The sequence below is a fragment of the Bombina bombina genome, chromosome 7 (assembly GCF_027579735.1).
Source record: "Bombina bombina isolate aBomBom1 chromosome 7, aBomBom1.pri, whole genome shotgun sequence".
Classification (NCBI taxonomy): domain Eukaryota; kingdom Metazoa; phylum Chordata; class Amphibia; order Anura; family Bombinatoridae; genus Bombina; species Bombina bombina.
This window is the reverse complement of record NC_069505.1, coordinates 516,502,417-516,529,368: the sequence shown is the minus strand read 5'-3', so window position 1 is coordinate 516,529,368 and position 26,952 is coordinate 516,502,417. Positions and strand designations below refer to the sequence as shown.

At 41.0% G+C, this 26,952-nt stretch overlaps 1 protein-coding gene across 1 annotated transcript in view; it reads right to left on the bottom strand.

The window, feature by feature from the left end:
* Positions 1 to 22,292, bottom strand: part of LOC128666937 (cytochrome P450 2F2) — a 122,877-nt gene extending 100,585 nt beyond the window's left edge. The window contains exon 1 of the mRNA XM_053721759.1: positions 22,222 to 22,292. The gene's annotated coding sequence lies outside the window, so the exon portion shown is untranslated. The remainder of the gene's footprint in view (positions 1 to 22,221) is intronic.
* Between the last annotated feature and the right edge of the window lie 4,660 nt (positions 22,293 to 26,952).

Below are 26,952 nucleotides of genomic sequence, written 5' to 3'. Positions count from 1 at the left end.
GTGTGGTGTTGCTGCAGGGGTCAAGTCCTACATAAAAAAGTGTGGGAACTCACCAAGACTTCCACCCTCTCATAATTTAATATTGTTTTATACACAAACACACAAACATATATACACACATTGCTCAGGGGGTTACCAAATAATAAGAATGACATTTTATATGACAACACAAATGTACATAATCCAAAGATAAAGGTGGTTAACAACATTTTAGAATGTATATAACTCAGTAAGAGGAAGCAACATAGGACATTTCCTAAAAAATACATTGGTGTCTTTGAGTGGCAGGGATTGCAGCAACACATTACATCCATAGTTAGCATCCAATGCGTTAAAGTGAGTTATATCACTGGGATAGTGATTCATAATTCATAATTGTTATAATACAATTTAGTGTTTCTACTTATATGGTTTAGGGAGATCTGAAACAGTTCCCTGACTGGATGGGGCATAATGGAGCCGTTTTCTTTCATTTTTTCTTTAGTAAGGAAGGGTCCTAGGGGATACCATCCATATAAACATATGCATGTTTTGTGCATAGCTTACAGCACTGAGCAAGAGCTTGCATACACAGAAAATGAATGTGAAAACTCCAAACCTACTCTCCAGAGCAGCTGTTACCCCACACTTCTGCCTCAGTGCTGCATTCAAGTGCAAAATGTTTTATAGTGTGAGAATTTCAGATCTGGCCATTTCCTGCCTCAGAATTGTGATTTTTTTTTGCACATCAGCAGCTGCTGCCTTCATTCCCCTCCCTAGTGACACTCACCGTTGAGCCCCAAGTGACGAGCAGGCAAGGACTGCAGAAGCAAAACTGGACCCAGCCTTGTCTGACTGCACTGAGCACAGCCCTCCTCCCTAGTGAAACTGACACTCCAGCCCCCAAGTGACAAGCAGACATGGACTACAGAAGCAGGAGCAAAACTGGACCCAGCCTTGTCTGAATGCCATGAGCACAGCCCTCCTCCCTAGTGACACTCACACTCCAGCCCCCAAGTGACAAGCAGGCAGGGACTACAGAAGCAGGAGTAAAACTGGACCCAGCCTTGTCTGACTGCACTGAGCACAGCCCTCCTAACTAGACACTCACACTCCGGCCCCCAAGTGACAAGCAGGCAGGGACTACAGAAGCAGGAGTAAAACTGGACCCAGCCTTGTCTGACTGCACTGAGCACAGCCCTCCTAACTAGACACTCACACTCCGGCCCCCAAGTGACAAGCAGGCAGGGACTACAGAAGCAGGAGTAAAACTGGACCCAGCCTTGTCTGACTGCACTGAGCACAGCCCTCCTAACTAGTGACACTCACACTCCGGCCCCCAAGTGACAAGCAGGCAGGGACTACAGAAGCAGGAGTAAAACTGGACCCAGCCTTGTCTGAATGCCATGAGCACAGCCCTCCTAACTAGTGACACTCACACTCCGGCCCCCAAGTGACAAGCAGGCAGGGACTACAGAAGCAGGAGTAAAACTGGACCCAGCCTTGTCTGATTCCAGTTAGGGGAAAGAATACACTGAAGATACATTTAATCTACACAATTTATGTTACAGAGAGTCAGGAAAGGATTTGCTCTGCCAGCACTGAGCAGTAATCACTATGTACTCACCGCATGGGTGGATCTCTGTATATTTCAGTTTTGAAACAGGCTGCTGCTTTCCCTTGGTGAGGTCACTTCCTCCAGAATGACTGGGTGGGCTGTCTAAAAACTGCACAATCGGCTGTGGTTGGAGTGGAGCCTGATTGGCAAACCCTAGCTGGCCAATTATTTATCAAACTGATGCCCTCCTTTTCACTTGTAGTCAGCCCTCTCAGTAAAGAAGTGTCGGCACTCTTATGTCACATGATCTCTCTTGCTCTGAATTTTCGGCTTGTTATTGCAGGTGTTTGCATAACTAGTAAGCGATTTTACTGTATCCTAACAAATTGTGCAAACTCCCTGCGCACATGGTCGGCAGCACTTTCTTACTGCCCTGTTGTTATTGTAAATCGCTTTATCACAGAGATCTTTGTAAAATAGGTCTGGTGCTGCAGTGACTGACTGCAGCACTGGATCCATTTTAAAATGTTTACCTGTGATAAAGCGATTTCGTTTAACAACAGTTACTTCTGGTTCTGGCTGTCAGGAGGGCAGGGCAGGAACATTTGCGGCAATTTCCAAAGAAGCACAGAGCTACTGGCCTTGGGAACCGGCGGCCCTTGGGGCCCCTGACTCAACCATTGATCAGGTCCCCCCCCCCCCTTGACATGTGCAATTTTTGACCAAGTGACTAAAACGTATATGCACTTTATTCTTAATTGTCTATTTAAACTTGGAAATGTTGTAAAGGTAGTAACATACACTGAAACACACACACACACACTCAAACATAATTATTCACATATAGACACTAGCAAACACGCAAAGAAACTCAGACACAGACACCCAAACAGACACTCAGCACTTGTTTACATTGACCTGACAAGTAATGAGGTAAACTACAGTTTTGTAAAAAAAAGGAGATTTAGAAAACAAAATATGGAGTTCTGATTATCTTTTTGTAAAGGAAGATGACAACTAAATTATGACAACAGCGTGCAGTGGCTGAAAGGAAGGGCCCTGAACTGCCTAAACAATAATTTAAAGGTTAAATGGTGGAGTGGTTACTTCCGGAAAGGTCTAATTAGTCTTAAAGTCTGTAGAAAGATGTGAATAATCAGTAGTAAGATCAAAATGTCCTAAAAATGAACAGACAATGGACACACACACACAAACTTGCACATACACCCAAGGAAACACCGACAGAGACAGCCTCAGAAAACACACAAAGACATATACACACATACACACACAGAGACACCCACAGAAAACACACAAAGACATACACACACAGAGAGACAACCACATGAAAAACACAGAAAGACATACATACACACACCCTCACTGAGACATCCACAGAAAACACAGACATACATACATACACACAAACACCCTCACAGAAACACCCATGGAAAAAGGTCAAAGACATATGCACACACCCTCACAGACATCCACAGAAAATGCACAAAGACATACACACCCATCCTCACAGAGTTTGTAAATTATTTTTTTATTTTTTGTAACTTAGTTCTTTTTTTATTTTTTGTACTTTAGTTAGTTTATTTAATTGTATTTATTTGTAGGTATTTTATTTAATTAATTTATTGATAGTGTAGTGTTAGGTTTAATTGTAGGTATTTTATTTAATTTATTTATTGATAGTGTAGTGTTAGGTTTAATTGTAACAGGTTAGGATTTATTTTACAGGTAATTTTGTAATTATTTTAACTAGGTAGCTATTAAATAGTTATTAACTATTTAATAGCTATTGTACCTGGTTAAAATAAATACAAAGTTACCTGTAAAATAAATATTAATCCTAAAATAGCTACAATATAATTATAATTTATATTGTAGCTATATTAGGGTTTATTTTATAGGTAAGTATTTAGCTTTAAATAGGAATAATTTATTTAATAAGAGTTAATTTATTTCGTTAGATAAAAATTATATTTAACTTAGGGGGGTGTTAGGGTTAGGGTTAGAATTAGCTTTAGGGGTTAATAAATTTATTAGAGTAGCAGTGGGGTCCGGTCGGCAGATTAGGGGTTAATACTTGAAGTTAGGTGTCGGCGATGTTAGGGAGGGCAGATTAGGGGTTAATACTATTTATTATAGGTTTATTGAGGCGGGAGTGAGTCGGATTAGGGGTTAATCACTTTATTATAGTAGCAGTGAGGTCCGGTCAGCAGATTAGGGGTTAATAAGTGTAGGTAGGTGGCGGCGACGTTGGCGGCAGATTAGGGGTTAATAAATATAATGTAGGTGTCGGCGGTGTTAGGGAAAGCAGATTAGGGGTACATAGGGATAACGTAGGTTGCGGTGGTGTGCAATCGGCAGATTAGGGGTTAAAAAATTTATTAGAGTGGCGGCGATGTGGGGGGGGCCTCGGTTTAGGGGTACATAGGTAGTTTATGGGTGTTAGTGTACTTTAGAGCACAGTAGTTAAGAGTTTTATGAACCGGCGTTAGCCCAGAAAGCTCTTAACTCCTGGCTTTTTGCTGCGTCTGGAGTTTTGTCGTTAGATTTCTAACGCTCACTTCAGCCAAGACTCTAAATAACGGCGTTAGAAAGATCCCATTGAAAAGATAGGATACGCAAATGGCGTAGGGGGATCTGCGGTATGGAAAAGTCGCAGCTGCAAAGTGAGTGTTAGACCCTTTCCTGACTGACTCTAAATACCAGCGGTAGCCCAAAACCAGCGTTAGGAGCCCCTAACGCTGGTTTTGACAGCTAACGCCAAACTCTAAATCTAGCCGTAAGTCAGCTGTAGTGTAAACTGAACAGTTTTAAGTTAACCTGTCTCATTTCAAACACTGAGCAATCTTAGTCTGAGAGTTTAAAATTTTATGCAGATGTAAAAATCTTAGATAAAATGCCTCCTTGCATCTGGAAAGTCCTTGCATAAAGGGGCAGTAAACTGGAATGTAATATATATATATATAAAAAAAATGCATATCTGCAAAAAGGGCATCTACCATTTGTGTATTGAGGAGGAAACATTTCTGCATGGTTTTAAATATAGAATTTCTAGAGCATTGTCAAATAATCATAAATACACTGCTGCTAAAAAAAAATGTTTTTATGGACCTCTGGCCCCACCATACAACTACTACCACACTGAAGTTACAATCCAAAATTGCACAAAGAAATAAAAAACATTTGCTAAGTAAGTCCTACCTCCTCTTCAAATGAAAGTGATCTGCCGTCTGACTCAGGCACACACTGTACAAAGTCTGTCTCACACTGAGTGAGCATAGTGGTTTAGTGCACACTAAGAAATCCTCTCAAATGCTAATACTTTACTACTTGTAATAACATTTCCCATGATCAATTAGCACTCTGCTGTAGTACCCACTGGTGGCTGCCAAAATAAAAAAAAAAAAAAAAAAAAAATTTTTTATTTAGTTCTTGCCTCATGGGGCCCCCCTGGCTCATTGGGCCCCTGACAGGAGTCACCCCTGTCACCCCCTGATGGCGGCCCTGTTGCCCGGTATGCCCTATGGTCAGTCCGGGCCTGTCGATCAGGTAGTGTAAGGGTTATGCCCGCTTCACAGTGACAGACCAAACTTCCCGTGTAACGCACCGCAAACAACCGCAAACAGTCCATTTGCACAACCACGAGATAGATAGATTTGATAGATAGATACATAGATTACATAGATCAATAGATGCAATATACATTTGATAGATACAAATTACATAGATCAATAGATGCAATATACATTTGATAGATACGAATTACATAGATCAATAGATGCAATATACATTTGATAGATAAGAATTACATAGATCAATAGATGCAATATACATTTGATAGATACGAATTACATAGATCAATAGATGCAATATACATTTGATAGATACGAATTACATAGATCAATAGATGCAATATACATTTGATAGATACGAATTACATAGATCAATAGATGCAATATACATTTGATAGATACGAATTACATAAATCAATAGATGCAATATACATTTGATAGATACAAACTACATAGATCAATAGATGCAATATACATTTGATAGATACGAGTGATAGTTAGATAGATTTGATAGATAAATAGATAGATTTGATAGATATATAATTTCCCAGACAGAGAATTACAAGACGTGCGGTCTGGGACCCATGGTAAGGTTACTTCCTTTTGCACAATCGAGTACAGGTTGGGGTCCGGGATTGCCTTTTGTGCAAAGAAATTGTGGCCGGGTACCTTCCACTGCGGTGTCCCCTATCAGGGACGTGTATATGGCATGGATTTTAGGAACCGGGAGATGGAAAAAGATACTTGGACACCAAGTACAGGTTGTTCTTATTCAGCCTTTTTATACGAGGGTCCCCGACCCTCAACAGGCACGACAGCATGAAAGACCCCATATGCTATGACTTCCTTTTGCACAATCGAGTACAGGTATGGCATCAATTTTAGGAACCCGGAGATAATTTTTAGGAACCGGGAGATGGAAAAAGATGCTTGGACACCCAGTACAGGTCGTTCTCCTTCAGCCTTTTTATACGAGGGTCTCCGACCCTCAACAGGCACGACAGCATGAAAGACCCCATATGCCATGACTTCCTTTTGCACAATCGAGTACAGGTATGGCATCAATTTTAGGAACCCGGAGATAATTTTTAGGAACCGGGAGATGGAAAAAGATGCTTGGACACCCAGTACAGGTCGATCTCCTTCAGCCTTTTTATACGAGGGTCCCCGACCCTCAACAGGCACGACAGCTTGAAAGACCCCATATGCCATGACTTCCTTTTGCACAATCGAGTACAGGTATTGCATCGATTTTAGGAACCCGGAGATAATTTTTAGGAACCGGGAGATGGAAAAAGATGCTTGGACACCCAGTACAGGTCGTTCTCCTTCAGCCTTTTTATACGAGGGTCCCCGACCCTCAACAGGCACGACAGCATGAAAGACCCCATATGCCATGACTTCCTTTTGCACAATCGAGTACAGGTATGGCATCGATTTTAGGAACCCGGAGATAATTTTTAGGAACCGGGAGATGGAAAAAGATGCTTGGACACCCAGTACAGGTCGTTCTCCTTCAGCCTTTTTATACGAGGGTCCCTGACCCTCAACAGGCCAGACAGTTTGAAAGACCCCGTATTCCATGACTTCCTTTTGCACAATCGAGTACAGGTATGGCATCGATTTTAGGAACCCGGAGATGATTTTAGGAACCGGGAGATGGAAAAAGATGCTTTGTCGGTCCTCCAACTTCAAATTTGGGACACTGCGCGTGCAATCTACTGTGCCACCAGATATGAGTGGTGTGTTAAGTAGTACTATTCTTAGCAGTTTAATCCCTGTTATGTGCTTTTTTTTTGGTTTGGGTTATGAAGCCACAGTGCAGCACCAGAGGCCAGAAAAATTAGGCATGTACACATGCCTGAAAAATTAGGTATTGTTGCAGCCGCTGCTGTAGCAGCGGCCAGAAAAGTTGATGTTTGTTTGACTGTTAGAAAGTGCTCTAAAACATTGCAGCTTGAACCCTAGTTGTTGGCGGATAAGTCACGCAAGTCATCCGGGATTCGAAGATAAAATACAGCAGCGTGTGGACCATTTTTAGCCCAAGGCAGCTCATCTCATCAGGCCTTTTTTACTCTAATGTATCGCCCAATTTCAGTCCCTTCGGGATCCATCCCTCATTCATTTTAATAAAGGTGAGGTAATCAAGACTTTTTTGACCTAGGCGACTTCTCTTCTCAGTGACAATACCTCCTGCTGCACTGAAGGTCCTTTCTGACAGGACACTTGAAGCGGGGCAGGCCAGAAGTTCGATTGCAAATTGGGATAGCTCAGGCCACAGGTCAAGCCTGCACACCCAGTAGTCAAGGGGTTCATCGCTCCTCAGAGTGTCGAGATCTGCAGTTAAGGCGAGGTAGTCTGCTACCTGTCTGTTGAGTCGTTCTCTGAGGCTGGATCCCGAAGGGCTGTGGCGATGCATAGGAGTTAAAAAGGTCTGCATGTCCTCCATCAACAACACATCTGGAAAGCGTCCTGTCCTTGTCGGCGTGGTTGTGGGAGGAGGAGGATTACTTTCACCTCTTCCACTGTTAGATTCCCGTTGTGCTGTGACATCACCCTTATACGCTGTGTAAAGCATACTTTTTAATTTATTTTTGAACTGCTCCATCCTTTCCGACTTGCGGGAATTCAGTAACATTTCAGTCACTTTATGCTTATACTGGGGGTCTAGTAGCGTGGACACCCAGTACAGTTCGTTCTCCTTCAGCTTTTTTATACGAGTGTCCCTCAACAGGCACGACAGCATGAAAGACCCCATTTAGTGTAAATTTAAAAAAACTTTTACATCAGTCTGCTAGTGTAATCTAATTTCAGTTGCCAGGCCAGCCTGCCACTGCCAGCCTGTGTGTCAGGCTCACAGCATATACTGTGCCTACTTCCTCAGTGCCACCACTCATATCTGTTGTAACATTAGTGTAAAATTTTTTTAAAAAAAACTTTTACATCAGTCTGCTAGTGTAATCTAATTTCAGTTGCCAGATATGAGTGGTGGCACTGAGGAAGTAGGCACAGTATATGCTGTGAGCCTGACACACAGGCTGGCAGTGGCAGGCTGGCCTGGCAACTGAAATTAGATTACACTAGCAGACTGATGTAAAAGTTTTTTTTAAATTTACACTAATGTTACACCAGATATGACTGGTGGCACTGAGGAAGTAGGCACAGTATATGCTGTGAGCCTGACACACAGGCTGGCAGTGGCAGGCTGGCCTGGCAACTGAAATTAGATTACACTAGCAGATTGATGTAAAAGTTTTTTTTTTTTAAATTTACACTAATGTTACACCTGATATGAGTGGTGGCACTGAGGAAGTAGGCACAGTATATGCTATGAGCCTGACACACAGGCTGGCAGTGGCAGGCAGGCAACTGAAATTAGATTACACTAGCAGACTGATGTAAAAGTTTTTTTTTAAAAAAATTACACTAATGTTACACCAGATATGAGTGGTGGCACTGAGGAAGTAGGCACAGTATATGCTGTGAGCCTGACACACAGGCTGGCAGTGGCAGGCTGGCCTGGCAACTGAAATTAGATTACACTAGCAGACTGATGTAAAAGTTTTTTTTAAAAAAAATTTACACTAATGTTACAACAGATATGAGTGGTGGCACTGAGGAAGTAGGCACAGTATATGCTGTGAGCCTGACACACAGGCTGGCAGTGGCAGGCTGGCCTGGCAACTGAAATTAGATTACACTAGCAGACTGATGTAAAAGTTTTTTTAAATTTACACTAATGTTACACCAGATATGACTGGTGGCACTGAGGAAGTAGGCACAGTATATGCTGTGAGCCTGACACACAGGCTGGCAGTGGCAGGCTGGCCTGGCAACTGAAATTAGATTACACTAGCAGATTGATGTAAAAGTTTTTTTAAAAAAAATTTACACTAATGTTACACCTGATATGAGTGGTGGCACTGAGGAAGTAGGCACAGTATATGCTATGAGCCTGACACACAGGCTGGCAGTGGCAGGCAGGCAACTGAAATTAGATTACACTAGCAGACTGATGTAAAAGTTTTTTTTTTTTTTTTTTAAATTACACTAATGTTACACCAGATATGAGTGGTGGCACTGAGGAAGTAGGCACAGTATATGCTGTGAGCCTGACACACAGGCTGGCAGTGGCAGGCTGGCCTGGCAACTGAAATTAGATTACACTAGCAGACTGATGTAAAAGTTTTTTTTTAAAAAAATTTACACTAATGTTACAACAGATATGAGTGGTGGCACTGAGGAAGTAGGCACAGTATATGCTGTGAGCCTGACACACAGGCTGGCAGTGGCAGGCTGGCCTGGCAACTGAAATTAGATTACACTAGCAGACTGATGTAAAAGTAGTTTTTTTTAAAAAATTACACTAATGTTACACCAGATATGAGTGGTGGCACTGAGGAAGTAGGAACAGTATATGCTGTGAGCCTGACACACAGGCTGGCAGTGGCAGGCAGGCAACTGAAATTAGATTACACTAGCAGACTGATGTAAAAGTTTTTTTAAAAACAAAAAAATTACACTAATGTTACACCAGATATGAGTGGTGGCACTGAGGAAGTAGGCACAGTATATGCTGTGAGCCTGACACACAGGCTGGCAGTGGCAGGCTGGCCTGGCAACTGAAATTAGATTACACTAGCAGACTGATGTAAAAGTTTTTTTTAAAAAAAATTACACTAATGTTACAACAGATATGAGTGGTGGCACTGAGGAAGTAGGCACAGTATATGCTGTGAGCCTGACACACAGGCTGGCAGTGGCAGGCTGGCCTGGCAACTGAAATTAGATTACACTAACAGACTGATGTAGAAGTTTTTAAAAAAAAAAATTTACACTAATGTTACACCAGATATGAGTGGTGGCACTGAGGAAGTAGGCACAGTATATGTTGTGAGCCTGACACACAGGCTGGCAGTGGCAGGCAGGCAACTGAAATTAGATTACACTAGCAGACTGATGTAAAAGTTTTTTTTTTTTAAATTTACACTAATGTTACACCAGATATGAGTGGTGGCACTGAGGAAGTAGGCACAGTATATGCTGTGAGCCTGACACGCAGGCTGGCAGTGGCAGGCTGGCCTGGCAACTGAAATTAGATTACACTAGCAGACTGATGTAAAAGTTTTTTAAAAACAAAAAAATTACATTAATGTTACACCAGATATGAGTGGTGGCACTGAGGAAGTAGGCACAGTATATGCTGTGAGCCTGACACGCAGGCTGGCAGTGGCAGGCTGGCCTGGCAACTGAAATTAGATTACACTAGCAGACTGATGTAAAACATTTTTTTTAAAAAAATTACACTAATGTTACAACAGATATGAGTGGTGGCACTGAGGAAGTAGGCACAGTATATGCTGTGAGCCTGACACACAGGCTGGCAGTGGCAAGCTGGCCTGGCAACTGAAATTAGATTACACTAGCAGACTGATGTAAAAGTTTTTTTTTAAAAAATTTACACAAATGTTACACCAGATATGAGTGGTGGCACTGAGGAAGTAGGCACATTATATGCTGTGAGCCTGACACACAGGCTGGCAGTGGCAGGCTGGCCTGGCAACTGAAATTAGATTACACTAACAGACTGATGTAGAAGTTTTTAAAAAAAAAATTTACACTAATGTTACACCAGATATGAGTGGTGGCACTGAGGAAGTAGGCACAGTATATGTTGTGAGCCTGACACACAGGCTGGCAGTGGCAGGCAGGCAACTGAAATTAGATTACACTAGCAGACTGATGTAAAAGTTTTTTTTTTTTTTAAATTTACATTAATGTTACACCAGATATGAGTGGTGGCACTGAGGAAGTAGGCACAGTATATGCTGTGAGCCTGACACGCAGGCTGGCAGTGGCAGGCTGGCCTGGCAACTGAAATTAGATTACACTAGCAGACTGATGTAAAAGTTTTTTAAAAACCAAAAAATTACATTAATGTTACACCAGATATGAGTGGTGGCACTGAGGAAGTAGGCACAGTATATGCTGTGAGCCTGACACGCAGGCTGGCAGTGGCAGGCTGGCCTGGCAACTGAAATTAGATTACACTAGCAGACTGATGTAAAAGTTTTTTTAAAAAAAAATTACACTAATGTTACAACAGATATGAGTGGTGGCACTGAGGAAGTAGGCACAGTATATGCTGTGAGCCTGACACACAGGCTGGCAGTGGCAAGCTGGCCTGGCAACTGAAATTAGATTACACTAGCAGACTGATGTAAAAGTTTTTTTTTAAAAAATTTACACTAATGTTACACCAGATATGAGTGGTGGCACTGAGGAAGTAGGCACAGTATATGCTGTGAGCCTGACACACAGGCTGGCAGTGGCAGGCTGGCCTGGCAACTGAAATTAGATTACACTAACAGACTGATGTAGAAGTTTTAAAAAAAAAAAATTTACACTAATGTTACACCAGATATGAGTGGTGGCACTGAGGAAGTAGGCACAGTATATGCTGTGAGCCTGACACACAGGCTGGCAGTGGCAGGCAGGCAACTGAAATTAGATTACACTAGCAGACTGATGTAAAAGTTTTTTTTTTTAAATTTACACTAATGTTACACCAGATATGAGTGGTGGCACTGAGGAAGTAGGCACAGTATATGCTGTGAGCCTGACACGCAGGCTGGCAGTGGCAGGCTGGCCTGGCAACTGAAATTAGATTACACTAGCAGACTGATGTAAAAGTTTTTTTTAAAAAACATTTACACTAATGTTACACCAGATATGAGTGGTGGCACTGAGGAAGTAGGCACAGTATATGCTGTGAGCCTGACACACAGGCTGGCAGTGGCAGGCTGGCCTGGCAACTGAAATTAGATTACTCTAGCAGACTGATGTAAAAGTTTTTTTACAAATTTTACACTAATCTTACAACAGATATGAGTGGTGGCACTGAGGAAGTAGGCACAGTATATGCTGTGAGCCTGACACACAGGCTGGCAGTGGCAGGCTGGCCTGGCAACTGAAATTAGATTACACTAGCAGACTAATGTAAAAGTTTTTTTTTTTAAAAAATTACACTAATGTTACACCAGATATGAGTGGTGGCACTGAGGAAGTAGGCACAGTATATACTGTGAGCCTGACACACAGGCTGGCAGTGGCAGGCTGGCCTGGCAACTGAAATTAGATTACACTAGCAGACTGATGTAAAAGTTTTTTTTTAAAAAAATTTACACTAATGTTACACCAGATATGAGTGGTGGCACTGAGGAAGTAGGCACAGTATATGCTGTGAGCCTGACACACAGGCTGGCAGTGGCAGACAGGCAACTGAAATTAGATTACACTAGCAGACTGATGTAAAAGTTTTTTTTTAAAAAATTTACACTAATGTTACACCAGATATGAGTGGTGGCACTGAGGAAGTAGGCACAGTATATGCTGTGAGCCTGACACACAGGCTGGCAGTGGCAGGCTGGCCTGGCAACTGAAATTAGATTACACTAGCAGACTAATGTAAAAGTTTTTTTTTTTTAAAAATTACACTAATGTTACACCAGATATGAGTGGTGGCACTGAGGAAGTAGGCACAGTATATGCTGTGAGCCTGACACACAGGCTGGCAGTGGCAGGCTGGCCTGGCAACTGAAATTAGATTTCACTAGCAGACTGATGTTTCACAGTCAAAAAAGTTTTTTTTTAAATATTTACACTACTGTTACAACAAATATGATTGGTGCTACTAACTTGGCAAGTGGGCCTGGCACACATGTTGGCAGGCAGGCAACTGCAATTAGATTACACTAGCAGACTGATGTTTCACAGTCAAAAAAGTTTTTTAAAAAAATATTTACACTACTGTTATAACAAATATGATTGGTGGCACTAGTTGGCAATAGGCCCGGCACACACGCTGGCAGGCAGGCAACTGCAATTAGATTACACTAGCAGACTGATGTTTCACAGTCAAAAAAGTTTTTTTTTAAATATTTACACTACTGTTACAACAAATATGAGTGGTGCCACTAACTTGGCAAGTGGGCCTGGCACACACGCTGGCAGGCAGGCAACTGCAATAAGATTACACTAGCAGACTGATGTTTCACAGTCAAAAAGTTTTTTTTTTTAAATATTTACACTACTGTTATAACAAATATGATTGGTGGCACTAATTGGCAAGTGGGCCTGGCACACACGCTGGCAGACAGGCAACTGCAATTAGATTACACTAGCAGACTGATGTAAAAGTTTTTTTTTAAAAATTACACTAATGTTACACTAGATATGAGTGGTGGCACTGAGGAAGTAGGCACAGTATATGCTGTGAGCCTGACACACAGGCTGGAAGTGGCAGGCAGGCAACTGAAATTAGATTACACTAGCAGACTGATGTAAAAGTTTAAAAAAAAAAAAATTACACTAATGTTACACCAGATATGAGTGGTGGCACTGAGGAAGTAGGCACAGTATATGCTGTGAGCCTGACACACAGGCTGGCAGTGGCAGGCTGGCCTGACAACTGAAATTAGATTACACTAGCAGACTGATGTAAAAGTTTTTTTAAAAAAATTACACTAATGTTACACTAGATATGAGTGGTGGCACAGAGGAAGTAGGCACAGTATATGCTGTGAGCCTGACACACAGGCTGGCAGTGGCAGGCTGGCCTGGCAACTGAAATTAGATTACACTAGCAGACTGATGTAAAAGTTTTTTTTAAAAAAAATTTACACTAATGTTACACCAGATATGAGTGGTGGCACTGAGGAAGTAGGCACAGTATATGCTGTGAGCCTGACACACAGGCTGGCAGTGGGAGGCAGGCAACTGAAATTAGATTACACTAGCAGACTGATGTAAACAATTTTTTTTAAAAAAATTACACTAATGTTACACCAGATATGAGTGGTGGCACTGAGGAAGTAGGCACAGTATATGCTGTGAGCCTGACACACAGGCTGGCAGTGGCAGGCTGGCCTGGCAACTGAAATTAGATTACACTAGCAGACTGATGTAAAAGTTTTTTTTTAAAAAATTACACTAATGTTACACCAGCTATGAGTGGTGGCACTGAGGAAGTAGGCACAGTATATGCTGTGAGCCTGACACACAGGCTGGCAGTGGCAGGCTGGCCTGGCAACTGAAATTAGATTACACTAGCAGACTGATGTAAAAGTTTTTTAAAAAAAATTACACTAATGTTACAACAGATATGAGTGGTGGCACTGAGGAAGTAGGCACAGTATATGCTGTGATCCTGACACACAGGCTGGCAGTGGCAGGCTGGCCTGGCAACTGAAATTAGATTACACTAGCAGACTGATGTAAAAGTTTTTAAAAAAATTTTTACACTAATGTTACAACAGATATGAGTGGTGGCACTGAGGAAGTAGGCACAGTATATGCTGTGATCCTGACACACAGGCTGGCAGTGGCAGGCTGGCCTGGCAACTGAAATTAGATTACACTAGCAGACTGATGTAAAAGTTTTTTTTTTTTAAATTTACACTAATGTTACACCAGATATGAGTGGTGGCACTGAGGAAGTAGGCACAGTATATACTGTGAGCCTGACACACAGGCTGGCAGTGGCAGGCTGGCCTGGCAACTGAAATTAGATTACTCTAGCAGACTGATGTAAAAGTTTTTTTAAAAAAAATTTACACTAATGTTACACCAGATATGAGTGGTGGCACTGAGGAAGTAGGCACAGTATATGCTGTGAGCCTGACACACAGGCTGGCAGTGGCAGGCTGGCCTGGCAACTGAAATTAGATTACACTAGCAGACTGATGTAAAAGTTTTTTTTAAAAAAATTTACACTAATGTTACACCAGATATGAGTGGTGGCACTGAGGAAGTAGGCACAGTATATGCTGTGAGCCTGACACACAGGCTGGCAGTGGCAGGCTGGCCTGGCAACTGAAATTAGATTACACTAGCAGACTGATGTAAAAGTTTTTTAAAAAAAATTACACTAATGTTACAACAGATATGAGTGTTGGCACTGAGGAAGTAGGCACAGTATATGCTGTGAGCCTGACACACAGGCTGGCAGTGGCAGGCTGGCCTGGCAACTGAAATTAGATTACACTAGCAGACTGATGTAAAAGTTTTTTTTTAAAAAAATTACACTAATGTTACACCAGATATGAGTGGTGGCACTGAGGAAGTAGGCACAGTATATGCTGTGAGCCTGACACACAGGCTGGCAGTGGCAGGCTGGCCTGGCAACTGAAATTAGATTACACTAGCACACTGATGTAAAAGTTTTTTTTTTAAATTTTACACTAATGTTACAACAGATATGAGTGGTGGCACTGAGGAAGTAGGCACAGTATATGCTGTGAGCCTGACACACAGGCTGGCAGTGGCAGGCTGGCCTGGCAACTGAAATTAGATTACATTAGCAGACTGATGTAAAAGTTTTTGTAAAAAAAATTTACCCTAATGTTACACCAGATATGAGTGGTGGCACTGAGGAAGTAGGCACAGTATATGCTGTGAGCCTGACACACAGGCTGGCAGTGGCAGGCTGGCCTGGCAACTGAAATTAGATTACATTAGCAGACTGATGTAAAAGTTTTTGTAAAAAAAATTTACCCTAATGTTACACCAGATATGAGTGGTGGCACTGAGGAAGTAGGCACAGTATATGCTGTGAGCCTGACACACAGGCTGGCAGTGGCAGGCTGGCCTGGCAACTGAAATTAGATTACACTAGCAGACTGATGTAAAAGTTTTTTAAAAAAAATTTACACTAATGTTACAACAGATATGAGTGGTGGCACTGAGGAAGTAGGCACAGTATATGCTGTGATCCTGACACACAGGCTGGCAGTGGCAGGCTGGCCTGGCAACTGAAATTAGATTTCACTAGCAGACCGATGTAAAAGTTTTTTTTTTTTAAATTTACACTAATGTTACACCAGATATGAGTGGTGGCACTGAGGAAGTAGACACAGTATGTACTGTGAGCCTGACACACAGGCTGGCAGTGGCAGGCTGGCCTGGCAACTGAAATTAGATTACACTAGCAGACTGATGTAAAAGTTTTTTTTAAAAAAAATTACACTAATGTTACACCAGATATGAGTGGTGGCACTGAGAAAGTAGGCACAGTATATGCTGTGAGCCTGACACACAGGCTGGCAGTGGGAGGCAGGCAACTGAAATTAGATTACACTAGCAGACTGATGTAAAAGTTTTTTTTAAAATGTTTACACTAATGTTACACCAGATATGAGTGGTGGCACTGAGGAAGTAGGCACAGTATATGCTGTGAGCCTGACACACAGGCTGGCAGTGGCAGGCAGGCAACTGAAATTAGATTACACTAGCAGACTGAAGTAAAAGTTTTTTTTAAAAAATTTTTACACTAATGTTACACCAGATATGAGTGGTGGCACTGAGGAAGTAGGCACAGTATATGCTGTGAGCCTGACACACAGGCTGGCAGTGGCAGGCTGGCCTGGCAACTGAAATTAGATTACACTAGCAGACTGATATAAAAGTTTTTTTTAAAAAATTTACACTAATGTTACACCAGATATGAGTGGTGGCACTGAGGAAGTAGACACAGTATGTACTGTGAGCCTGACACACAGGCTGGCAGTGGCAGGCTGGCCTGGCAACTGAAATTAGATTACACTAGCAGACTGATGTAAAAGTTTTTTAAAAATTTTTTTACACTAATGTTACACCAGATATGAGTGGTGGCACTGAGAAAGTAGGCACAGTATATGCTGTGAGCCTGACACACAGGCTGGCAGTGGGAGGCAGGCAACTGAAATTAGATTACACTAGCAGACTGATGTAAAAGTTTTTTTAAATTTTTTTTACACTAATGTTACACCAGATATGAGTGGTGGCACTGAGGAAGTAGGCACAGTATATGCTGTGAGCCTGACACACAGGCTGGCAGTGGCAGGCTGGCCTGGCAACTGAAATTAGATTACACTAGCAGACTGATGTAAAAGTTTTTTTTTTTTAAATTACACTAATGTTACACCAGATATGAGTGGTGGCACTGAGGAAGTAGGCACAGTATATGCTGTGAGCCTGACACACAGGCTGGCAGTGGCAGGCTGGCCTGGCAACTGAAATTAGATTACACTAGCAGACTGATGTAAAAGTTTTTTTTTTAAAATTTACACTAATGTTACACCAGCTATGAGTGGTGGCACTGAGTAAGTAGGCACAGTATATGCTGTGAGCCTGACACACAGGCTGGCAGTGGCAGGCTGGCCTGGCAACTCAAATTAGATTACAGTAGCAGACTGATGTAAAAGTTTTTTTAAAAAAAATTTAAACTAATGTTACACCAGATATGAGTGGTGGCACTGAGGAAGTAGGCACAGTATATGTTGTGAGCCTGACACACAGGCTGGCAGTGGCAGGCTGGCCTGGCAACTGAAATTAGATTACACTAGCAGACTGATGTAAAAGTTTTTAAAAAAAAATTACACTAATTTTACAACAGATATGAGTGGTGGCACTGAGGAAGTAGGCACAGTATATGCTGTGATCCTGACACACAGGCTGGCAGTGGCAGGCTGGCCTGGCAACTGAAATTAGATTACACTAGCAGACTGATGTAAAAGTTTTTAAAAAAAATTACACTAATGTTACACCAGATATGAGTGGTGGCACTGAGGAAGTAGGCACAGTATATGCTGTGAGCCTGACACACAGGCTGGCAGTGGCAGGCTGGCCTGGCAACTGAAATTAGATTACACTAGCAGACTGATGTAAAAGTTTTTAAAAAAAATTACACTAATGTTACACCAGATATGAGTGGTGGCACTGAGGAAGTAGGCACAGTATATGCTGTGAGCCTGACACACAGGCTGGCAGTGGCAGGCTGGCCTGGCAACTGAAATTAGATTACACTAGCAGACTGATGTAAAAGTTTTTTTAAAAAAAATTACACTAATGTTACACCAGATATGAGTGGTGGCACTGAGGAAGAAGGCACAGTATATGCTGTGAGCCTGACACACAGGCTGGCAGTGGCAGGCTGGCCTGGCAACTGAAATTAGATTACACTAGCACACTGATGTAAAAGTTTTTTTTTTAAAATTTTACACTAATGTTACAACAGATATGAGTGGTGGCACTGAGGAAGTAGGCACAGTATATGCTGTGAGCCTGACACACAGGCTGGCAGTGGCAGGCTGGCCTGGCAACTGAAATTAGATTACATTAGCAGACTGATGTAAAAGTTTTTGTAAAAAAAATTACACTAATGTTACACCAGATATGAGTGGTGGCACTGAGGAAGTAGGCACAGTATATGCTGTGAGCCTGACACACAGGCTGGCAGTGGCAGGCTGGCCTGGCAACTGAAATTAGATTACACTAGCAGACTGATGTAAAAGTTTTTTTTAAAAAATTTACACTAATGTTACAACAGATATGAGTGGTGGCACTGAGGAAGTAGGCACAGTATATGCTGTGATCCTGACACACAGGCTGGCAGTGGCAGGCTGGCCTGGCAACTGAAATTAGATTTCACTAGCAGACTGATGTAAAAGTTTTTTTTTAAAAAATTTACACTAATGTTACACCAGATATGAGTGGTGGCACTGAGGAAGTAGACACAGTATGTACTGTGAGCCTGACACACAGGCTGGCAGTGGCAGGCTGGCCTGGCAACTGAAATTAGATTACACTAGCAGACTGATGTAAAAGTTTTTTTTTAAAAAAAATTACACTAATGTTACACCAGATATGAGTGGTGGCACTGAGAAAGTAGGCACAGTATATGCTGTGAGCCTGACACACAGGCTGGCAGTGGGAGGCAGGCAACTGAAATTAGATTACACTAGCAGACTGATGTAAAAGTTTTTTTTAAAATGTTTACACTAATGTTACACCAGATATGAGTGGTGGCACTGAGGAAGTAGGCACAGTATATGCTGTGAGCCTGACACACAGGCTGGCAGTGGCAGGCAGGCAACTGAAATTAGATTACACTAGCAGACTGAAGTAAAAGTTTTTTTAAAAAAATTTTACACTAATGTTACACCAGATATGAGTGGTGGCACTGAGGAAGAAGGCACAGTATATGCTGTGAGCCTGACACACAGGCTGGCAGTGGCAGGCTGGCCTGGCAACTGAAATTAGATTACATTAGCAGACTGATGTAAAAGTTTTTGTAAAAAAAATTGACACTAATGTTACACCAGATATGAGTGGTGGCACTGAGGAAGTAGGCAAAGTATATGCTGTGAGCCTGACACACAGGCTGGCAGTGGCAGGCTGGCCTGGCAACTGAAATTAGATTACACTAGCAGACTGATATAAAAGTTTTTTTAAAAAAATTTACACTAATGTTACACCAGATATGAGTGGTGGCACTGAGGAAGTAGACACAGTATGTACTGTGAGCCTGACACACAGGCTGGCAGTGGCAGGCTGGCCTGGCAACTGAAATTAGATTACACTAGCAGACTGATGTAAAAGTTTTTTAAAAATTTTTTTACACTAATGTTACACCAGATATGAGTGGTGGCACTGAGAAAGTAGGCACAGTATATGCTGTGAGCCTGACACACAGGCTGGCAGTGGGAGGCAGGCAACTGAAATTAGATTACACTAGCAGACTGATGTAAAAGTTTTTTTAAAATTTTTTTACACTAATGTTACACCAGATATGAGTGGTGGCACTGAGGAAGTAGGCACAGTATATGCTGTGAGCCTGACACACAGGCTGGCAGTGGCAGGCTGGCCTGGCAACTGAAATTAGATTACACTAGCAGACTGATGTAAAAGGTTTTTTTAAAAAACATTTACACTAATGTTACAACAGATATGAGTGGTGGCACTGAGGAAGTAGGCACAGTATATGCTGTGAGCCTGACACACAGGCTGGCAGTGGCAGGCTGGCCTGGCAACTGAAATTAGATTACACTAGCAGACTGATGTAAAAGTTTTTTTTTTTTTAAATTACACTAATGTTACACCAGATATGAGTGGTGGCACTGAGGAAGTAGGCACATTATATGCTGTGAGTCTGACACACAAGCTGGCAGTGGCAGGCTGGCCTGGCAACTGAAATTAGATTACACTAGCAGACTGATGTAAAAGTTTTTTTTAAAAAAAATTACACTAATGTTACACCAGATATGAGTGGTGGCAATGAGGAAGTAGGCACAGTATATGCTGTGAGCCTGACACACAGGCTGGCAGTGGCAGGCAGGCAACTGAAATTAGATTACACTAGCAGACTGATGTAAAAGTTTTTTTTAAATTTACACTAATGTTACACCAGATAGGAGTGGTGGCACTGAGCAATTAGGCACAGTATATGCTGTGAGCCTGACACACGCTGACAGGCAGGCAAATGCAATTAGATTACAAAGAAAAAAAAGAAAAGAAAAAAAAAAACGACTGATGTTCTAGCCCTAAAAAGGGCTTTTTGGGGTGCTCTCCTTACAGCAGAGATCAGATGAGTCCTTCAGGACTGTAGTGGGCACTGAATACACTAGCCTAGCTATCAATTTCCCTATAAAATCAGCAGCAGCAGCACTATCCCTCCTCTCACTAAGAATGCAGGATCAGAATGAATCTAAAATGGCTGCTGCCCAGGAGCTGGGAGGGTCTGGCAGGGAGAGTCTGCTGCTGATTGGCTGAAATGTGTCTGCAGACTGTGAGATACAGGGTCAAAGTTTACTCAATGATGACGAATAGGGGGCAGATCGAACATCACATATGTTCGCCCGGCGCGACGAACGCGAACAAGCTATGATCGCCGGGAACTGTTCTCCGGCAAACTGTTCGCGACATCACTAGTCTTAAGATGTGTGTATATATATATATATATATACATACACACAACGGGAGATTTACATCATGGTTGTGCAGCCGACATATCTTCAGCAACTGCGTGATGCTATCATGGCAATATATACCAAAATATCTTAGGAATGTTTCCAACACCTTGTTGAATCTATGCCACGAAGAATTAAGGCAGTTCTGAAGGCAAAAGGTTGTCCAACCCGTTACTAGCAAGGTGTACCTAATAAAGTGGCTGGTGAGTGTGAGACATATACACATATAAATACATAAATACATATGTATACACATTTATACATATAAAGAAGTGCATTGGAGCCATTAGCTAAGTATGAAGAAAAAATGTAAAAGCATATTTATACAATAGTGATATTTAATAATATTTTAACTATGTATTTACAGTACATATTTTACATTCCAATGCTCTGCACATAGTTCAATGTATTACTAAATATTCCTATATATATCTGTATATATCTATACCTATATATAATCATGTATATATATATCTGTATAGATATATATTGTTCCAAAAAACATCAGATATATGTAGAAATATTTATTTAAGAATAATTAGAACATATTCTGTTATGCGCATAACATTGGAATATGAAATAGTCATATTTTCATGACTGGTTAGCACAAAGAGAATATGCAATGGTGTTTGCGCAACAGTGGGGTGATTTTTTTTTCTCCAGTTTTTTTTCTCCATTGACTTCTATGGGGAACATGTGAACCTGCACGCAATATTCTAATTTAGGATTTTTACGTTTGTTGGGTTAACGCTAGAGCAAAAACAATTTACTTTAAACTCGTAATATGTGCGCAACCAGACGAGCGCAAAAAAATGACTTCTAGTGCAATTAATGCTCAAGCAGGAGCGTTAATTTGCATTTCACTCGTAGTCTGGCCCTGTCATAGATATTACAAAATTTAAATGTAAAACAATTTAAAGGAAAAGATTTGAAGTCTCAAGTATATTAAGATATAAAGCACAATGTGTAAATGCAATACAACTCTTATTTTATGTAGTGCTATGTTTAACTGTACTTATCTCTCCTTTATATCCAAAATCACAGGAAATGTCCCTTACACAGTTACACCAAACATACGTTTCTAGTGCTGATGGATCATTTCAGATAATCTTTCATCAGTAAAGAGTTTTAAGCTGCCCTAAGAGATGAGATACTTCAGCTCTTGTATCAAATGGATCTGGGTTCTGAAGTCTAACAGGACTTTCAAGATATGAGGTTTTACAATCTAAGTAGTTTAATGATGTTCGATTACTTATTAATTTAAAGATTCTGTCTTCAATTTTTCAGGGTAATGAACAGAAAATCTTACCTTTTTCTTTAGACACTTTCACAGAGGTTCTGTTTTCTGTATTCTGTTGTCAATAAAATATTTGGCTTTTGTATAAATTCCCTGTAAAAGGGGTGTAGTCTATGTAACAAATACTGACATTTTATGGCATCAATCCCAGACTTGGAAATGTTTCCACTAAATTTTGGAAACCTCAGTCTCTAAGTTGAATCCACATGTTTATCTTCTAGTAATGATGAAAATTTACTGTGTGATACTAGAATTATATTAATTGATCCATTTATCCATTTAAAGGGAACTTGACAGCCTATAAGTATCAATATAGATTCAAAAAGTCACCAAATTGTAACCATCCATATGATGGCAGCAAAAGACAAAGGCGCCCTCCACGGGCTATCGTCGATGGTAGATGGTCACAACGTTAGCTCTTCTTAAATACAGATGATCATTTTAAACATAAAAACAAAAAGAAGAAGGCACTCCAATGGTGCAGTATGTTACAACAGATAGATTCAATATTCCCAAAAGACACCCTCTCTAAAAGCAGGTACTCACAAAGAGAGCACACTATAATACAGTGCTATTCCAACAGGCTGGATTGATCAGAGCCCACCAGCTAGCTCACATAGGATTCAATGTGCCCTCGGTTCTGTAGTAGTGGGAAAAAAGGGGATTGGGGGGAGGAAAAAACACTCCAATAGTGCAGATGGTCACTTTTAAAGGAACAATGATCCCAGTAATAAATCCCCACTGAGATTGAATACTCACAAATGGTGCACACTATAATGCAGTGCAAGTAGAGCAGGCTGGTATATCAGAGCCCACCAGCTAACTCACTCCAGTACACAGGAACCACGATCGACAGAAGGATCAAATAAAGAAGCCCTCAAATAAAGCTCACAAATCATAAAAAGTAAATATCCTAAGGCATGGGATATAATTTATTAAAAGATTGAATTAAAATCAATACAAAAAAATCTGCCACGTGTTTCAAGGTGCTAGTGGCACCCTTTCATCAGGCAGTGAGGTTGGACTAGCACTGTATTATAGTGCGCTTTCTTTGTGAGTACCTGCTTTTAGAGAGGGTACCTTTTGGGAATATTGAATCTATCTGTTGTAACATACTGCACCATTGGAGCGCCTTCTTCTTTTTGTTTTTATGTATAGATAAAAAAACAATATCAATATCCACAAAAGTTCATGTTCATAATGAAGAAACTATTTAGAGTTAAGGGCCGATTTAACAAGGGCCAAATGGTCCCTGTTCCCCTTGTTTCTGCACAAGCCTTGAAGCTTGCCGGGAAACAGGAGTTAAGAGGCAGCGGTCTCAAAACCATTGCTCCTTAACTCGTCCGCCTGCTCTGAGCAGCAGACAGCAGTAGTACTAATAGGGATATTTTGTCAAACTTAATTTGACAGGTACCACGCCCCTTTATATGCAAAACCCTGCCCCTTAATATGCAGATCCCCGCCCCTTTATATGCAGCTCCTCGCCCACTTTCCTCCCAATAATTCCACCCTATCTGCCCACTCTTTTACATATTTCATGCCCCTTTTATGGCTTATTGCCTTCTTTTAAGAGCTTTTTAACATTTTAATGTTATAATAATAAACAATATAACGTATTTTAAATTGTGTTGTGTTAATGTTTTTTTGACTAATATTAAATTTAAAAAAACAGAATACATTTTAATTCAATGTATTCATAATAAGGGTATTTAAAAAAAAAAAAAAAATAGAAACATACAACATATCTTCTCTGTGTAATGTCCGAGGGCATTACGCAGAGAAGATATAAAATAGATAGCTTCTCTGCGTAATGGGGCTTGAGTATTATACAGAGAAGATATTGTTGTATGTTTCTTAATTAACCAAAGTTGTTAAACTATAGTGTTCAACATACAGCTGTGTCTGATACATGCTGAGGAAAATGTATACTAATTTACATATCTCTTACACAGACAGAAGCATTCTCCCTGCAAACCCCTCCTCTCTCAACACAAAATAACCTGCCAGATACAAACCCCTCTTTTAATATAATTTCTTGATAACCTCTTTTAATATAATTTCTTGTATCAAATGTAGACTGTTTCTACATCTCGGAAAGATACATACTCGCATTGTATGAACTTACTATTAAAAGCAAAGCAAGTTAATTATTCTTTCCACATTCTTCCTTGTGAAAGGCTGTTGCTAACATATGTCTAAGATTAGATATTGATCTGCTAAGTAGTGTCAAAATGACCACAGGTCAGGCCAGATAATGACAATGGCATTGTATGAATGTAAGTTATATATTTATCTGCTAAGTAGTGAATATATGTTGCTTACAGATGTTTAAGGTTAGATATTGTCTGTTTCCTTGTGGTGGAGAGCGAAATTGCATGGGGGGGGGGTCAAGAAAATGTTTGCCCAGGGTCCAGTCAATATTAAAGACGGCCCTGGTGGGGATATAGCTATACATATAGGATGTTTGATTTTGAATTTAAAAATGCATGTGAAATCATATATACACACATTTTTTTTTTTTTTCTTTTAAAATTGTTTTATTTGTATCAAAAAAATAATAACATAAGCATAATTTTACACACAAGAACAATTTTTACAAAAAATTACTAATACATTAAAATAAGAGAGTACACCGCAGATGTGTTGTATCAAGTTACATCTAAGACGCTGGGTGTCTCCACCCAGCGATTACTAGTGATCTCAACATTACAATATCTAGCCATATACTATATATACTGAAACCCTAGAAACGACCATCATATACAGAAAGATATTACCCCAAGTTACAGGTGGTCACTAACCTTCTTGACCGAACTAATCCAAAATTCATCTCTATAATTGTACTACTGCCTACTTGTGCAAACATGACCCCACCTTGGAAATGTATAGTGGGCTCCGACACACCCGCCCCAATATGCCTGAGCACCCCGAACCCGTGAACCCCACCCCCACCCTGCCCCAGCACTATAAAATCAAGAAAGATACAGATTCATCCGTTAGCCGTAATACCACAGAGTGCATACTAACCCGGTCACACCAAAACAGAAAACACACAGAAAAAAGAAAAAAAAAAAAGAAAAAGAGGGGTTCCCTCTCACAAATCGCCCCCCCCCAACCCTCACTCCGCGTCCCCCACCCAGTTCCCGGGGAAATGGTCTGCTAGAATATTTGTCAGAACGTAGGCCGATTCCCTAAAGGGTTTAATCATTTTTTATGATAAGCTGGGGGTAGGGATCTTATAAATTTCTCCCATTTTCTAAAAAACGCGGGCAAGTATTGATCGTGCTGGGAGGGCATATTGTACTGCTCTGTTGTGTATTGACTGACTACCGCCGCTTTGAGTTGGACCAATGTGGGAGCCGAGCATGACTTCCATAGTTTAAGAATGAGATTGCGTCCCGTTAGTATTATTGTGTTTATCAGACGGTAATTTTTTTTACGGCCTTGATATCTCACTAAAAAGAAAATCTCAATGGGGACTAACTCGTGCTCCAGTTTTAAGACCCTGGTCATCCAATATGCAATCTTACTCCAAAATTGTTGAATTTTTGTGCAACCCCATAGGCAGTGGAATAAGTCTGCATCCATCCACGAGCATCTGGAGCATAGGACCCTAGCATTGTACCATTTCGAAAGCAAGCCAGGGGTAAAATACCTCTTAAGCCCGATTTTTATCTGGGATTCTCTCCAAACGGTGGGGACCCAATTCTGTTGAATAATTTTAAAACTTCCTACGATGGTTTGCTCATCTATATCAGGGAATTGGATAGACCATTTAGTGATCATCTCGCCTACCTGAAAATCAGAAGCTTTCTGAGTTGCAAGTTGATATAAAGGGGAAATTCCAAATTTCCCTGCTGCATATAGGGAGATCCTGGGCTGTAGTTCGCCCAAAGACCAGTTATTGCCGAAGTTATTTTGCAGCTCCTGTAAGAAATGTCTGACTTGAAGGTAGGCGTAAAATTCTCGCGACCCTAAATTGAATTTATTTGCAATTTCAGTATAGGATAATAAATATCCGTCAGGACTCCGAAATTGACTCATGGTATTTAAGCCTTTCGTATCCCAGTCTTTAAATATCTGACTTGAGAGTCCGGGACAAAAATTGGGATTCCCACATATGGGTAAATATTGCGAGAGATAAGGGGAGTAATCTAACGCAGAACACAACCTTTGCCATGCTGTGATTATATTCCTAAACGTGGACAGACTAAATATGTTCGAAGGAAGGGAAGTCATCGGACAATGTAATAGAGCCTTCAGATTAAACGGGGCCACAACCCGCGACTCCCAAATGGACGCCGAGATCTGGTCCTTACCCGTTATCCAATCTAATGCAAATCTAGCTATGGTCACTAGATTATACATCTGGATGTTAGGGAGTGCAAGGCCGGCGGCCAACTTAGAGTTCATGAGTCGATGAACGGCAATCCGTGGTTTACTCCCTTTCCATAGAAATCTGGAACAAGCACTATTAAATGCGACAATGTCTTTGTGGTGTAGGAATATCGGAATATTTTGAAATATGTACATAAGTTTCGGGAAAATAATTGATTTAATTAATGTTACCCGTGCAGATAACGAGATAGGCAGTGAGGACCATTCATCCAGTTTTTTTTTACAGCGGCTAACCCCGAACGCGTAATTCAACTTGTACCAATCCTCTGGATTTCTGGAGATATAAAGCCCCAAATAATTAATCTGAGAGACTTCGACGAAGGGATGTGATACATCACCTGATGG